Genomic DNA, 14,998 nt, shown 5'->3' with positions numbered 1-14,998 from the left:
GAAGTAAGTCTTTCCAGCTACTCTAGCAGATTTGTACCTATTATCTAAAATAATGATATTATGAATACATATTTTAACAATGTATATCCAAATCTTTTAAAAAGTTCTTTATTGTGAAAATACTGTACAGAGGGGTTACAATTACATGAGCAAGGTAATGAGTACATTTCTTATCAAGCATTGTTGCCTCCTCCTTTGTTTCCCCACCATCCCTTCCTTCCATCCCGCCACCCCTCACCGAGCCAAAGTTGTAAAGTTTGTTTTTCTACATAAGATTTTTTTACATCTCATTGTGACAATGGGTCCCTGTATGCCTATTCAAACAATTTGGTTTTTTCCCTTCCCCTCCACAAATTATACCAACATCAAATACAGTGAACGCAGGGGTTATACTGTGGGGGAGGGGCATACAAAACAACAAAGAAATCATCTTATAAATATGTTAGAAACAATCGCAAGAAAGAAAAAACATTTGAGGGGCTGGGGGTTTAGCCCAGCGGAAGGGTGCCAGCCCAGCACGCGCAAGGCCCTGGATTCGGTCCTCAGCCCTGAAAAAGAAAAAGAAAATACATTTGACTCCTTCTCTTGGGGTTCATTTCTCCCAACATCAAATTATCTGCCCGTTTCTGCATGTCTCGGACATATACTAGTTATTGCAAACAAGGGAAACCATGGGACCTATGTTTCTTTGGGCCTGCCTTACTTCATTTAATATAATTTTTTCCAAGTCTTTCCATTTCCTAACAAATGAGGCAATGTCATTCTTTCTGATGACATTGTGTATATATACCACATTTTCTTGATCCATTCATCTACTGAGGGCATCTGGATTGGTTCCATAGCTTAGATATGGTAAATAATGCTGCAGTAAACATTGTTCTACTGGTAGCTTTAGTATGGACTTGTTTGTGATCATTCCAGTAAATGCCCAAAAGTGAGATGGCTGGGTCATTGGAGAGCCCTATGTGGAGTCTTTTGAGGAACCTCCATACTACTTTCCAAAGTGGTTGAACGAGTTTACACTCCCACCAACAAGGCAGTAGGGTTCCCTTCTGTCCACATCCCCTCCAGCATCTGTAGTTATTAGAGTTCTTGATTATAGCCATTCTAACTGGGGTGAGGTGGTATCTCAATGTTGTTTTGATTTGCATTTCTTTTATGGTTAGGGACGTTCAGCATTTTTTCATGTGTCTATTGGCCATCCTTCTTTCCTCTTCAGAAGTTTCTCTTTAAAAGTCTTTAGCCCACTTATTTATTGGGCAGTTGTATTTTTGAGAATTTGTTGTTGGGGATTTGATTTTTTGAGTTGCAGGCATATTTTAGATATGAGACCCTTGTCTGTTGTATGGCTAGTGAAGACCTTCCTAATCCGTGGGCTTTCTATTGACCTTGCTAGCTGTGTCCTTTGTCATGCAGAAGCTCTGCAGCTTCATGCAATCCCATTTGTACAACCTTTCTTTGATTTGTTGTGTTTCTGGGTCTCTATTAAGAAAATTTCGGCCTGTGCTAAGGAGACCTAGGTTTTCTCCTATTCCTTCCTGTAATGTTTTCAGGGTGTCTGCTTTGACTCCGAGGTCTTTGATCCATTTGGAACTGATTCTGGTGCAGGATGATATATAAGGATCTAGCTTTAGTTTTCTGCAGGTGATTAACCAATTTTGCTAGCACCAGTTACTGAAGAGGCTGTCTTTCTTCCATTCTATTTTTTTTTAGTTCCCTTATCGAAGATCAGATGGCTATAAGTTTGTGGGTTCATTTCTCGGTTTTCAATTCTAATCCATTGGTCCTGAGGTCTGTTCTTGTGCCAGTGTCAAGCTGCTTTGATTACTATTGCTTTGTAGTAGAGTTTGTTGTTTCTATTAAGGATCGTTTTTGCTATTCGGAGTCTTTTATTGTTCCATAGGAAATTTTGGATTGCGTCTTCTATTTCCTTGAAGAATGAGGTCGGAATATTAATAGGTATCATTTTGAATTTGTTGATAGCCTTGGGAAGTATTGCTATTTTCACGATGTTGATCCTTCCAATCCAGGAGCATCGGAAGTTTGTCCACTTTCTAATTTCTGTTCTGATTTCCTTTTTTAAATTTTTAAATTTTTCACATAGAGGTCCTTTAAGTTAATTCCTAGGTATTTTATTTTTTGAGGGGCTATTACAAATGGAGTTGCTTTCCTGATTTTAGCCACGTTTTTCTCATTGTTGGCATTCAGAAAAGCCATTTGTTTTTGAGGGTTAATTTTATACCCTGATACTTTGCCAAAGTTTTGAATCAGCTTGAGTAATTTGGAAGTGGAGTCCGTGGGATTCTTTAAATACAAGATCATGTCATCTGCAAAGAGGGAGAGTTTTACTTCACTTTTCCCTATTTGGATGCCCTTTATGTTTGCATCTTGTATTAATGCTGTAGCTAGGCATTCTAATACTAGATTGAAGAGATGTGGAGTGAGTGGACATCCTTGTCTTGTTCCTGAGTTAAAGAGGAAATGGCTTTAGTTTTTCAATATTAAGTATAATGCTGTCTGTAGGTTTGTCATATACAGCCTTTATTGTATTAAGGAATATTCCATGGATTCCTAGTTTTTCCAGAACCGTCATCATAAAGGGATGTTGGATCTTGTTGAATGCTTTTTCTGCATCTATTGAGATAGCTATGTGGTTCTTATCCTTGCTCCTGTTGATGTGATGAATTATATTAATTTGCATATATTGAACCAGCTTTGCATCCTGAAATGAATCATGTTTTATCATGGTGTATGATTTTTTGGATGAATTGTTGAAGTTGATTGGCTGAAATTTTGTTGAGAAGTTTTGCATCGATGTTCATCAAAAAAAATGGGTCTATAGTTCTCTTTCTTTGATGAGTCTCTGCCTGGTTTTGGGATGAGGGTTATGATGGCCTCATAGAATGAATTCCATAGTGAACTTTCAATTTCATTGAAGAGTTGGAGTATTGGTGTGAGTTCTGCTTTGAAGGCCTTGTAGAATTCCACTGTAAATTCATCTGGTCTTGGGCTTTTCTTAGATGGGAGGTCTCTAAGAGTTGTACTTTCTATCTGCCTTTTGTAACCTCTGTACATCACCTTTATAATAACAATAAAAATGCATGAAAGGGGCTGGGAAGGTGGCTCAGTGGCAGAGCACTTGCCTTGCCACTGCAGCACCACATAAGCAAAAAGAAAAAAACCGGAAGTGGTGCTATGGCTCAAGTGATAGAGTGCTAGCCTTGAGCTGAAGATCTGAGGGACAGCGCCCAGGCCCAGAGTTCAGGTCCCACGACTGGACCCTCTCCCCCCAAAAAAGTGTGAAAAACAAAATCTGACATGAAAAAAGTTATACACATGTGGTTTTACTTCTATGCTTAATATACATGCTATTAATATATGCTAAGAAATGATTTTATGGCATCTTTACGTATATATTAAATCTTAGGTTGGATATGTAATTTTAATTAAGTTATATGTCCAATAGAGCTAGGCTTATTTTACAAGTAAACACAGATAAAATAAAATTATCTGTCTGAATTATATTTGACACAGCCAGTTATGAAGTCATATTTGTTTTCATTAATCAAACAATATCAAATTAACCTTATTAGCCAAAGATTATCCCAAATCACAAACTTGGAAATCATTTTGTTAGTTTCTCTATCTCTAGCATTTTCAAAAATATTTAATTTATTTAAATACTAAATAATTTTAAGCTGGTTTAGAAGAAACTACTGATTTTTAATAAATTATTAAATAATACTACACTAGACATATGTAATCATAAATAAAAACCTCATATAATCAGTTTTAACATTTTAATATCTTTCTTTGTTTGATATATTTTTTGGAGGGGGTCGGTCCTGGGGCTTGACCTCTGGACTTGGGCTCTGTCCCTCAGCTCTTCAGCTCAAGGGGAGCACTCTACTGCTTGAGCCACAGTGCCACTTCCAGTTTTCTAGTGGTTTATTGGAGATAAGAGTCTCATGGACTTTCCTGCCTGGACTGGCTTTGAACTGTGATCTTCAGATCTCAGCCTCCTGAGTAGCTAGGATTACAGGCATGAGCCACTGGTGCTGGCTTTTTTTTTTTATTTTTTAACTGAATTGAAGATAGTAGGTAGTAAAAGGGTATGGTAAAGCAGTAATGGACAGTTATAGGGTGGCTAATGTCGGTGTACCTTAGATTCTCCTAGAGACAACTGAAGATCCAAATGATCCTTAGAATAATCTTTCCAAAGAGGTTGAAACCAGATTGAATTTCTTTCTTTAATGTAATTAACCAGGATTGGATTTGGGAACATTTTCAGTTTATTTAGATATTTCCATATTCCTAACAAATGGATACTCTATGCTTAGGAAGAGAGTGTATTTAGGAACAGAGAAGCCAGGGATGCAAACTAAACACCTATTCCCCAGACTTCTAATTCAGCTTCTTACAGATCGCTGCTTGTCTAGAACTAACCAAGATTCTTAGAAACAAGGAAATTTCGAAACTAATCCAGCTTCCACTTATCTGGAACTCTGCCCTAGCTTCTCAGAGTATTTTTTGAATCTTAGAACTTAAAGCATATTCTTATCTGGAGCTCAGGAGATGTCTTCATCAGTAGATCCCAAACTAATCAGTTAAATGTACATAGGTTTCAAACAAGCACACCAAGGGTACTGGGTGAAGGTTTCAAGTCTAATCCCTCTTGGTTTCAAATCTAATCCCTCTTGAGTCACAGCAACATAACTGTTACAGCAACAAAAATTCTGATAGTTTTAAAAATGATAAAGCACACTTTATTCAGCCTATCATGATATTGGCATTATGAAAATAGGGCTTTATATTAAGGGAGATAAATTGGGCTCAATTCTGAATGCAAACAGAGACAAGCAGAAGAGTTGTGGGAGTTGGCAAGTGGATGGAAAATTGCAAAAAAATATGAAGTTAAGGGAAGTTTCTGGAAAATATGAGCTATAGGAAAGGAATGATAGTTGATGAGACTTCACTCTGGGAAGGTGAGGAGAGAAAGCTGCTGAATCACATGAGGATATTAGATATTGCTGGTGGATTATACCAGCTAACCTGACTTGGTAGGGTTTTGAAGAGAAGCCAAGGACAGGGTCTAGTTGTAAAAGATCTGTGAAGATCTAGGCTATAAATCCCTCAGAGAAAGAAAGACTGTGATGAGTCAGATACCACAGGATGTCCAATTCCGCAGAGTAGTAATTTTAGGAGAAAAGAATGAAAAAATGCAACAAAAGCAAGATTTAAAGCATGAATGACAAGATTTTTCCTAAATGACAGAAACCAAATAAATAAGTCTAGAGAAAATTAAAGTCATACTTATGCATGTCATTGTACAACTACACCATTTCTTGACTAAAGATATAAAATATAGTTACAGATAAATGAAAATTTACTTCAAATTATTAGTTAGAAGGTATACATCAGTGGAAAGGCATTCTCAATATACTGGGAGTAATTTTCCATCTAGAATTCCATGTGCAGTAAAAGTATCTCCAGTATCATGAGGGAAAAAATAGACATTTACAGTCAAACTAAAAAATGTGTGAAGGAAACCCAATTAAAAACTAATTTAAGCCCGGTGTGTGACACATGATGGTAATTTTAGCAATTTAGAAGGCAGAGATCTGAGGATTGTTGTTCAAAGCCAACCTAAGCAGGAAAGTCTGTGAAACTTTAATCTTCAGTTAATCACCAGGGAGTTGGAAATGGAGCTGTGGCTCAAATAGTGGTTGAAGCTCCAGGTCCATCACAAATAAAGAAAAACAAAAAGGCAATATAGAAAATTTCAAGGCAAGAATAAAGTAGAATGAACCCCTGAGAGATAAGCATCTATAATTATACAATAGGTTAATTTATAAATACAATACAGGGCTTGAAAAACTATAATTATAAGAAACTGCTGCTTGAAAGTGGAGATGTAGCTTAAGTGATAGAGTGCCAGCATTTAGTGAAAAAGCAAAGTGAAAAATGAGCACAAGAAGTGAGCAAGGGATAGCATTGGCAAAAATAAAAGAATAAGCAATAAAAAATCAGAGCTTAAATATCACTGCTTATACTAAAAGCCTGACAATAAAGTGCTTCAAACATATACATAACATATATGCAAGATATTCTATAACAAATGGCAAACTATGCTATCATTTTATATTTGATTATTTGGAGCATTCCAAGAAAAGATATCACCTCTCCTAATATTTTCAATTGACCTATAGAGACTCAATGTAATTTCAAATCAAAATCTCAAGAGAATATTTTTACTGAAGCTCATGAGGACTGGTAAATCTAACAAAGTGATTTTAATACTCATTAAAAAGAGCTAAAAATGTCAAAACATTCTTGAAAGTGAATAATAATATAGAAGTGAATGGATGACTTGATCTATCGTACACAAAAAGTTTCTTTAAACATATTAACTAAGAGAGTAGGAAAAATGTCTATCAACTTTGGGGAAATATAATCAGATCCCAAACTCATAAAATACATCAAAACCCTTTCTACATAGTTCAAGCTTTCAATAAAAAGGATATTTGCACAATCTCTAAAAGTTAATACTGAACTTGGTCTGCAGGAATTTAGGAAGAAAGTGATATTTGAAATACTACATAAAAATTCAAATCATATTAGAGAAATTGCAGTAGTGTTGGGAAGGAAGCAAATGACTCAAGTTTGTGAAAAGTTTTTGTTTTTTTTTTAATACAACTGAAGGCAGACATAAGGAGGTTTTTATGTTGTGATTCTTTTTAATTCACTTATATTTTGTACCATTTTACATGAGGGACTATGTACTTCAACATTAAAAGTACCACATATGTTCTGATTGTGTCATGATATTTTCCAGAAGGAAATATTTAATTTGTAACAAAAATTGGATCTCATTGGAAAATGTTAAAAGGAGAAATTCTATGTTTAGTTTCTTTTTTCATTTTTTGATCTTTGCTTTTTTTTTACATTTTTATTATTATCTTTAAGTAGTTGTACAATAGAGTCACCACTTAATAAAGCAACTTATGAATACAATATATCTTGATCAATGTCACCCCTTTGAACATTCCCTACCATCACTTCTCTAACTACCTCTTCCCTCACCCTTAATTTTTTTTTTGGTTGATTGTGGGGCTTGTGCTGTCCCTGAGCCTATTTGTGCTCAAGACTAGAGCTCTACCACTTGAGCAACAGCACTACTTCCAGTTTTAGAGTGGTTAGTTGAACGTAAGAGTCTCACCAGGACTGGGAAGAAGCCTGGGATGGCTTCAAACCACCATCCTCAGATCTCAGCCTGAGCAGACAGGATTACAGATGTGAATTACCCATGCCTGGCTAACTCTTCTCAATTTATCTACATTGGATTCTTGTTTGCATTTTTCCTCTCTTCCCCTCTTCATTCATGTACCCTTTTTTCTTTGATGCCACCCACCCCTTCAAGTACTCACTTCCTGGTGTTTTACTTTGCCTTTCCAATAAATTGCACTCTTTTAGATCTCCCTTGAATCTAACTACATTTCAGTTAATACATGTGTTTATACTTACATACCACCCCCAACATACTTACTTTTTAGTTTATAAGCTAAATCTGGCTTCCACATATAATGACCTCAATGTAAAATCTGAAATCACGAAACTATTACAGGAAGGGTAGAGAAACATTAGAGTTCCTGGGCACAAGTTGAAACTTTCTGAGTAAAGATCCAGAAGCACAGAAAATCAAATAAAGACTTGATAGATGAGATCAAATTAAACTAAAAGTTTCTGCATAACAAAGGACATAGCTAAAGACCACCCACAGAATAAGAAAAGATATTGCAAGTTATACAATGGCTTAATGTCAAGAATATACAGAGACTTAAAAAATTAAGCTATAAAATGAAAAATACAACCCAATTAATAAATGGATTGATGAGCTAAAGAGACTCTTCTCAGAAGTAAAAATGCCCAAGGCACATAAAGTAGTATAAACATTTTTTGGCTCAAAAGGAAGTGCAAATCAAAAACAAGATTGTGATTCCACCCTAGTTAGAATGACCATTATCAGAAAACTGACAATAATAGATGCTGTTGAGGATGCTGTGTTCAGATTTTAAAAGAAAATAAAAGATGAGAAAAGCTGATATCAGTGTAAACATATACATTAGTCTACTGGTCACTGAGAACAAAGGGGTATGTATATGTGTGTGCATGTTCATCTGTGTGAATATCCATGTTCATGTGTGTGAGCATGTATGTATTTGTATGTGTGTAAAGTCACTACCCTCAAAGAATTCCAACATAGCATGAAGAGCTTGAAAGAATGAAGAAAATGTCAGTGCATTTTCCAATTTTGTTGACTTTAATGGAAACAGACAACTAGAAACAATGTTTTTTTCTTCATTTAGTTTTTTGAAGTATTGGTTTTGTTTAAATGCCTTCCTGATTACTAACTGAAAATAAAAACCTAAAAATGACTTATAGTTTGGAAAGTTTCTAAAACTATATGTTTCTAATTCAGTATGAAGTACATTTTAACACTGAATAAAATATGAGATCTAGTTTTGTATTTTTTTCTTGGAAATTTTATAATCAGGTGTATAGTATAAGTTATGTTCATAAAGTTTATGCAAAAATGCTCTTATATGCACCATCCAATATTAGCTAAAAAATAAAGTATTCTACATGGAATTAAAAATCATTTTGCTGCCAGGAACTGGTGGCTCATGCCTATAATCCTATATACTCAAGAGGCTGTGATCTGAGGATCATGGTTTGGAAGACAACCTGGGCAGAAAAGTCCCCATGAGACTCTTATCTCCAATTAATCACTCAAAACCCAGAAGTCAAGTTGTGACTTAAATTGGTAGAGTGCTAGCCTTGAGCAAAAAGAGCTCAGGGTCAGAGCCCAAGCCCTAGAGGCCCTGAGTTCAAGCCTCACAACCAAGAGAAAATGAAAAACCTAGCTAGTATATGTCTGGGACAAGCAGAAAAGGTCAAAAGCTATGTTCATATGACCAAATAAGATGATGTTAAGTGAAATAAACCCCAAGATAGGGATACAAGTGTTTTTTTTTCTTTCTTGCTATTGTTTCTAACATATGTTTTTAACCATGTGATTTTTTTTGTTGCTTTGTAGGTTCGTCCCGCCCCCCCACACCGACATAACCCCTGTTTTCACTGTATTTGATGTCAGTATAATTTGGGGAGGGGAAGGGAAAAAAACAAAATGTTTAAATAGGGATACAGGTTGATCCATTGTAACAATGAGATGTACAAGACACTGTAGAACATCGAACTTTACAATTTAGGTTGAGGGGGGTGTAGTTGTAGAAGTGGGAGGCAAGAGATGGTAGAGGAAAAACAAAGGAGGAGGCAAGAATGCTTGATAAGAAATGTACTCATTACCTTGCTCATGTAACTGTAAACTCTCAATACAGTATTTTCACAATAAAAAACTTACTAAAAAATGAAAGACCTGTGTTATCTGTTTGTCTATTTACCTATCATCCACCTATTTATTTTGCAGTACTTAGGGATGGTACGCATGAATTTACATATTCTAGGAATACACTAAAGATTAAACCATGTCCCAAGCATTTTGCTGATTATTTTTGAGATAGGGTCTTGATTTTTGTCCTGAGCAGCCTGGACTGTATTTCTCCTATTTACTCTTTTTGTATAGGTGGGATGACAGGCATGCAGCCATTGTATGTGACTACTGTTGAATCAAGGTTTCACAAATTTTTTTGTCAGGGATGACCTCAAACTGCAATTCTCCTGAGTGCAAAGTCGGCCTTGTGGTAGAGTGCTTTGCCTCACATGCATGAGGCCCTGGGTTCGATTCCTCAGCACCACTTAAGCAGAAAAAGCTGGATGTGGCTCAAGTGGTAGAGCACTAGCCTTGAGCTGAAGAGCTGAGGGACAGTGCCCAGGCACAGAGTTCAGGCCCCAGGACCAAAAAAAAAAAGTTTCCAAATCCCTAAGAACACAGGTGTGAGCTACTGATGTCTTGTCCATTATGCAATTTTTAAATAGCAGCCTTATTACAATAGTATTCATTTAAAATAAAACTGACTGTTTTAAGATATATATTCTGAGGTATTTCTTGAAGTATGTTTGTAGAATAAGACAAATATCTAATTTTAGAGTTTTTTTCTTGTCTTTTTAAATTTTCTTCAAAAGAAGATGTACTAGTTGAAAGTACAGACCATTTCCCTCCTCGCTTGGCCTCTTATACCTTATTCTTTGTTTCTGTGGATTTTTGTTTTCTCTTGTGAACATTTGAAATGAATAGAATCATATATTATTGTGGATTTCTGTGACTGACTACTATCGTTCCAATGTGTATTAGTCTTATAGTATGTGTAAATACTTGTTTTCATTACCTAGTAATACCTTCTTAGCTAGCCATACACTGGAGAGATATTTAGGTTGTTTCCACTTTGGGGCAATTATGGATAATACTGCTGTGATTATCTATGTAGAGGTTTTGGTATAGTTTTATATTTTCAGTTTTTCAGGATATGTTCTTGGGAAAGAAATGACATGGACCTGTGATAACAATTATGAAAATGGAGGAGAAAGGAGCTCAGTCTCAACAGGGGAGGGCTGTTTATTGAGGAACAGTGAAGGGCAGGCAACTTTCCTGTGGGATCCCAGGTTGTGCAAGGAGGTGAGGTTTGAGTTAGGCTTTTATGGCGACCGAGCAAGGAGACAGAGGATATTAAAAAGACTATTAGGGCTGGGACAGTGGTCTTATTTGAAGATCTCAAGCTTTTTATGGCCAAACAGTGCTAACATATACATACTTACAGTAGTTACTCACATCTGTCTGGCCTTGACTCTTTGACCTTCTCAGGGTCCAGTTATCAGCCATTTGAATGCTAATGAGATGTTCTTCCAACTTCTTAACCCTTTCCTGGTTCCACAGCTCAGCTTCAGAGTTCCCTACAGGTTAGGCCCACAGTGGAATGTTTACAGCCAGGCATAGGTCAGATTGCCCTGCTTGCTTCAAGCATGCCTGTGCATACCTAGGTTTTTGCTTGGCATCTTTATGTGTCTGGGATAACAAGGTGGGGTCAATCTTTTAATAATCCTCTCTTTACCTTTTGCAGAACCTTAAAACTGTATTCCAAACAAGTTCGCAATTTCACATTGTCACCAGCTATGCCGCCTGGCTTCAGTTTTTTCTCATCACTGCAGCACACATTACATTACTGCTCTTCTTTTTTTATTATGGCTATACTAATGGATAAAAAGTGGTATCTCAACTGTAGTTTTGATTTTCATTTTGCAAGTGACTATATTAGTCATCTTTTCATGCATTTATCGATCTTCTGAATATTTTTTGAGAAAGATCAACTCAGGCCTTTAACCTTTTTTATAGTAAGATCATTTTTTATTGTTAATTTGCACAACTATTTATATACTCTAGATACAAGATCACTATCAAATATATAATCAGTAATATTTTTGTCTTGTTGTGTAAGTTGTCTTTTTACTGTATTAATTTTGTCCTTTCGTGTAGGAAAGATTTCACTTTTAATAAGGTACAATTTATCCTTCTTTCTTTTGTCATGCTTTGTTTGATTTTTGCTTCTTTTAAAAGCAAAAAGAGAAAAAAAAAAACCTCATCAATCCAGTTTACCTCTGTGTTTTGGCTCAATCTGCAAATGTAGAACTCAGAAAGACAAAGATCACAAAGCAAACTATTGAATTTACATAAATTAAAGCTTGCTGAATGGTTTCTTAGTTATTGTTTGTATCTGCATATAGTTGTATGTATTTGTATGCACAAAATAATAATTTTGTGAAATTTTCATGGCTTTCTATATGGAAGACAATTTCAAAGTTCAATATAAGCAGTGAAAGCAGACACCATACCTTGTCCCTGATTTTTTGGAAAAAAAAGCATTCACTGTGTTGTCTAACAAACACTATTAAGTATGATAGTTGTATGTTTTCTATATTTATTCACAATTTTAGGTTGAGGAGGTTCCTTGCAATTGTTAAGTCATGAAATTGCATTGCATTTTGTCAAGTATTTTTCCAAATCTATTAATATCATGAAGGACTCTGCCTTTAGTCAGTTGATGCTCTGTGCCACACTGGTTTGCTTTCTTAATCCAGTAATCTTGCATTCCTGAAATCAGTCCTACATAATCATTAAACATAATTATTTTTATATAATCTACATTCTGTCATCTCTGATATATCTACCCTTTCTCTTGATCTTTTCAAAGATTCAGCTTTTGGTTTTATTGATTTGTCTGTATTAATTCCCTTTTTATTTTAATTGATTGATTTATTTAATTTGATTACTTATATACTTATGCTTGGCTTACATGTAATACTCATTTCTTTTCCTAACTTAATAAGGTGGGAGCTCAGATATTTACTTTAGATTTTATTAGTGCCTTGTTCCTTCATCCTATGCCATATTGATTTGGTTATAACCGATAAAAGGTCATAATTTTCATTTTACTTTTTACTTAGTTAAAAATCCTTTAATGTATTTTGAGAATTCCCATATGACCTAGATATAGTTTGGAATCAATTTTAATTATTTCTAATATCTTTCTGCTATTGGTTTTAAGTTTAATTCTGTATGGCCTGAGAGCAGACATTTTATAATTTTTATTTTCTCTATTTTAAGATGTATGTTGTGACTCAGAATTGGTTCCATCTTGGAATGTCCCATGTGAGAATGTGTATTTTGTTGTTGCCGGATGAAGAAGCTAATAGATGTCAAATATACCCTGTTGATTGATGGTGTTGTTTAATTTAACTGCATCCTTACTGACTTTATGCCTGCTAAGTTTGTCTATATTTAATTTGTCTTTCAAATCAAATACCTTTTCTGAGCTATATCACCAGATCTAAGAAGATATCAGAGAATCCCTGTACTCTTTGTCTAGGTTTTCTATAGGCTTCAAAAATGCTTCTTAGATTAATGAATGTTTGTGTAGTAACATTGACTGTTTCTATCTCATAATGCCCAAGTTATCTGATACCATTACCAATGATTTTGACACCATCACTCTTTGAAGAAAGCTATGTGGTGAAAGAAAAGGCAAATTGTTAGAATAAACTAGACTCTGCCAGAAAACCACATGGACATACAGGTACAAAGAAGAAAGGAAAGGTTTATTGCCAGTTAAGGGACCAGCAAGATTCTTTCTCCCCAGGTGAGAGGAAGTGAGAAGTGCAGGCTATTGTCTCAGGTAACCTTTCATAATCTCTGGGATTTAGGGCATTTTGCTTCCTTATATGGTCATAGCTATCCCAAAGGGCTAATCTCTCAGGGAAAGGCGGGTAGGGACTGTATAACATGGGCCTAGTTTTACCTAGGGAAAGAACATGTTAAGTTATGAGCAAGTAGGCTTCTGGGATAACACAAATGCTTTCTCTTTTTCTACCAGGGAAGCAAAATCTGCCATGAAGCCAATCACCATCAGAGCACAGTAAACACAGATGACAAGACAGCTCCTTCTCAATTCTGAGCACATGTTATAATATTAATACAGAAAACATTATCTTAAATTGCACTATAACTTAGCAGTCTTTTTGTTACTTTATCACAATGCATATTGGTAAATACATTCACTGATTACAACTGGATAAAGTAATAGATATTTAGGTTTAAAATAATAAATTTGATACTATATCATTACTACATTAACTAAATATGATCTTAGAGACCTGAATCTTCTCAATTTTTCTTTCTAAATCATGTTCATGCATTACCATCACCAGTTTGTCACATTGCCACGAAATTGCAAAATTTTCTTTCCTAACAATGAGGTTTGTTGCTAAATATTACATGTCTTTATGTTTTCTTTTCTCTTCTCTCTCTTCTTCCTTTCTTCCTTCCTTCCTTTCTTCCTTCCTCCTTCCCCCCTTCCTCCTTCATTCCCTCTCCTTTCCTCCCTCTCCTTCCTTCCTTCCATCTTCTTTCCTTCCTTCCTTCCCGCCATCCCTCCCTCTCCCTCTTTCTCTCTCTTTCCTTCCTTCCTTCCTTCCTTCCTTCCTTCCTTCCTTTCTTTCTTTCTTTCTTTCTTTCTTTCTTTCTTTCTTTCTTTCTTTTTTTGTTTTGTACTAGTACTAGGACTTGAATTCAGGGACTGGGCACAGTACCTTAGCTTTTTTTATTCAAGGCTTTTGGTACTTAATTGAAGAATCTTGTGAACTTTTCTGCCTCGTCAGCTTTGACCCTCAATCTTCAGATTTTAGCTAATTGAGTGCCTAGGATTACAAGTGTGAGCCACTGACATCTGGTTTCATGTCTTTTTTTTTTAAAAAAAACTTTTCTTAAAAAAGAAACAAAGTCCCACAGGAGGAGGTAAATGCTCAATAGGAAATGTACTCATTACCTTGCTCATGTAACTGTAACCCCTCTGTACAGCATTTTTACAAAAAAAAATGTAAAAAAAAAGTACAAATGAAGTTTGGTTGGGTTGCTGTTGCAATACATTTAAAATAAGTTACAACTTTTTAATTTTGCTGGTGCCATTGCTAAATTAGAATTTTCCACTGATTATACATAGAAAAGGATAGCTTGAATGCTTATCCCATTGAAGGCTTAATGATATGTGACCTTTACTGTATAAAAATTTCCATCAGAATTCCATGTTGCACTGATATAATAAAATAATAGAGAAGATGGACATTTCTTCTTTAGCCTTATGAGAATTGTTCCCTGGCTTAAGTCCAGAAGGATTCATTTTTATTTTATAACTCAATTTTTAAAATTCTTATATTTATTGGGCCAAAGATATATATACACAAGGCCTAGAGTTTCATCCCAAGAATACAAAAAAAGACATGAATGCAACTATGTTTGACTTTCAGATGCATTATTAAAAGACATAACAGACAACTAAATTCAAAAGTTATACATATACAGAATAAACAAAATGGAAATAAAATTTCTAAGCACAATTCACTTTGAATTTGTGTCAGCTGTTCTCTAAGGTTATCACCACAGTAGAGTGGCTTTCTTTTTTTTTTTTTTTTGGTCCGGTCGTGGGGCCTGAAC

This window comes from Dipodomys ordii, unplaced genomic scaffold (assembly GCF_000151885.1).
Source record: "Dipodomys ordii isolate 6190 unplaced genomic scaffold, Dord_2.0 Scaffold85, whole genome shotgun sequence".
Classification (NCBI taxonomy): Eukaryota; Metazoa; Chordata; class Mammalia; order Rodentia; family Heteromyidae; genus Dipodomys; species Dipodomys ordii.
The sequence above is the reverse complement of the archived record's forward strand: the minus strand, read 5'-3'. Positions refer to the sequence as shown.